We start from the raw sequence: 2,937 nt of genomic DNA, 5'->3' as shown, positions 1-2,937 counted from the left end.
CCTCCCCCAATTTCAGCCCGTTTGCCTCTGTTTTGTCTAGTGAATACAACTCTGTCCCTGGCATTTCACGAGGTAACCCCCCACCCTTGCTGCGACAGGCGGATTCACCTGTCAGTCACAGTGGTCTCTTAGCTACAGCCTACAGAGCCTCATCACGCATGCCTCTCAACAACTATTTGGTTGCACCAGCAGAACCTTTGACTTGGCTTCACGCTCGTCTCGGGTCTGTGGAATCCTGGTGGAATCTCACTTTGTGGCTGTGTTATCTAATGGAAAAACCCTCCTCTCCTGCCTGCCTGGTTGCAAGGTCGTCAATAGCTACCACAGCCACAAATGGCTAAACCCTGCCAATTTCTTCAATTTATCTTCTTAAAATCTGATTTTAAACCTAACCCTAACCTTAACCCTAATCTTAATCACACTGCTAACATTATGCCTAACCCTAACCTTAAATCAAGACCAAAACCCAATTGTTGTTTTTATACATTTTTTAAGATATAGCATATTTTCACTTTGTGACTGTGGTAACTTGTAACAACCCTGCCTGTCTACCTCATAAGAGGGCAAACACAAATGTTCATGGAAAACAAGGAATGTGTTAATAAAAACGGTTAATAAAACCAGTTTAGTCGTCCTCTAAAACAATCTAGAATGATCCAATTTATAGCTAACTAGAAAAACGACTAAAGTTAGCTTTAGAGTAGCCAGGCTAGATAGCTAGCGAGCTTGCTTACCTTAGATAGCTAGGTTGATGCACCCATGCTGCCAGCAGTTAACGTTAATAATTTATATTCACTGAATAAATGTGTTTGGCACAGGATAAAGAAGATGAAATGATCTGCTGCTGCTACCCAAGGCCAATGAAGTTCCTGAAAAGGTTAGTTTGTTTGTCCAATTATGTTAATTTGCATATTGTTTTATTTCCACTGCTGGTGATTATTCACACATGTTTGTAGCACATATTTCACCCTTAAAAGTTAAAAACCTACAAATTCCCCCGCAGAGCAGTCTACACAGAGAAGAACGTCTTTGTCTAACTATAACAGATGGATGGATGGCTAATGCAGAAAGAGAGAATTGATGGATTCTTGCACCACCATCACTTTCACAAATACAGAGAGAGGCAGCCATGGCAATAACTTTTTTTGACTAGCTAGTGCATAGTGACACCTACTGATATGAAATAGTAATGCAGGTTTGGTTAGAATAGAGTGTAATAGAATGAGCGACGTTCAATAAAATCTACTTTATGAAAAGGGGGATATATTCAATGAAATTGATGAAAGTCAGGGCCGCAACTGAGTAAGGGGGACATTCTGAAATAGCATCTTTGCCCCCCTCCCCAGTGTTTTCATTGGAATGTAATATAAAACTAGGCAACGGTGTGCATCCGGACACCTGCAAGTGGTCGGGTAGGCTGTTTGGAGTGTTTAGCCGACTGGATAAACCCCCCCCCCCCACACTTCTAAAACCAAAGTTGTGAAATTAATATTTTATACATTGTAACCATTCTTTGCATAACGCTCAGCCGTGCAATGGTAGATCACTAACCTACAGAGTATACTTGTCCATTGAAGTTGTTGTCCCTGGCTCTTTTGATATCAGATTCAGGATGAATAATATCAAGGTTTGTGATATTTTGAAAGGGTTTGATCCACCAGGCCAGGAGTGTTTCCAATTCACATGACCCGACAAGAAAACCCCCAGCCCTATAGTCATAGCACAGATGAAATGGGAAGCTATCTATAATAATATATTCTCATATCCCCAGAGTAAGACCCATAATTGTACCTGATCAGGTCATGAGATCAAGAAAAACTCCAGGCCCCAGAAAAGACAGACACATTTTGCCATACCACTTTTGAACCTGTGGTGCCACCTCTGGGTCCAACATTTAGAAAAAATACATTGTTAAATTTGATCAAGTTATTGTCAACACAGTATTGGCAGGAGCTGTTCCTATACCCTCACAAGAGAGAACCTTGAAGTCCCTTAATGCTAAATTGCATCCATTTGTATGGAGATGCTTTGCGGTTGTCCCTCATTCACGGACAGTATTTATGGCTCTTTTGGGAAACTCAGGGAAACCATGAGTCATTAAAAATCTAAATGATCAAATGTATTATTCAACAGCTTTTTGGGGTGCTCAGCAGAGCACATCTCACGTCTCAGTGAGAAAACAGTCTTTGGAGATGAGAGACTGCAGCAACAAAAAAAGCATGCAAACAATGTGACCATGGAACACTGGCACTAGGTAAAATAGCCATTTATTAGAAATGTGTTATGCATCCAGAAACATGTGACCTCCTGCTCCCCGAGGACACATTAAGCCATTATACTGTATTTGACTGTTTTTGCATTTCAAGATCTCACTGATTGGCATTTTTTAAATGTATTCTCTCATCAGTTGACAGCAACACATCAGACATATGTCGCTGATGTCATTGGGCCTTGTAGTCAAAACAATGAATTGCTGAGTATATTCCCTGAGGATTTTTAGAAGGGGGATTCTTTTGAAATTCCCCCCTGGTCTTTTTGTAGCAGAGGGATAGTATGCTCATACTAGTATACATTTAGCAGGTATTTGATTCCTTTAGCATTTGAACAGAAATGCTGTTTTCAAAATAAACCGTCCTTTGTTTTAAAAAGCACAAGGACTTATTGTGCACATCCAATTATGATAAATATTTCTACTGATAATACAATTAATAAACTGCCACTAATTGATGAACTTTGTCACTAGTTGACGGTAATACACACACCTGGTTGCCTGCTCGAGCCCCTCAGCAACAACATATCATTTAATATGGAACATTTTAATGTTGAGGTAGTGCTAATAAACATACACAAAAGAAATGTGCAAAATATAGATTATGTCGTATCTGAGTTATAGGTCCTCCTTCACCTTACTGTTGTACCTTGTGCAAATGATAAATG

This window comes from Oncorhynchus gorbuscha, linkage group LG05, assembly GCF_021184085.1.
Source record: "Oncorhynchus gorbuscha isolate QuinsamMale2020 ecotype Even-year linkage group LG05, OgorEven_v1.0, whole genome shotgun sequence".
Taxonomy (NCBI): Eukaryota; Metazoa; Chordata; class Actinopteri; order Salmoniformes; family Salmonidae; genus Oncorhynchus; species Oncorhynchus gorbuscha.
This window is presented reverse-complemented; position numbering follows the sequence as displayed.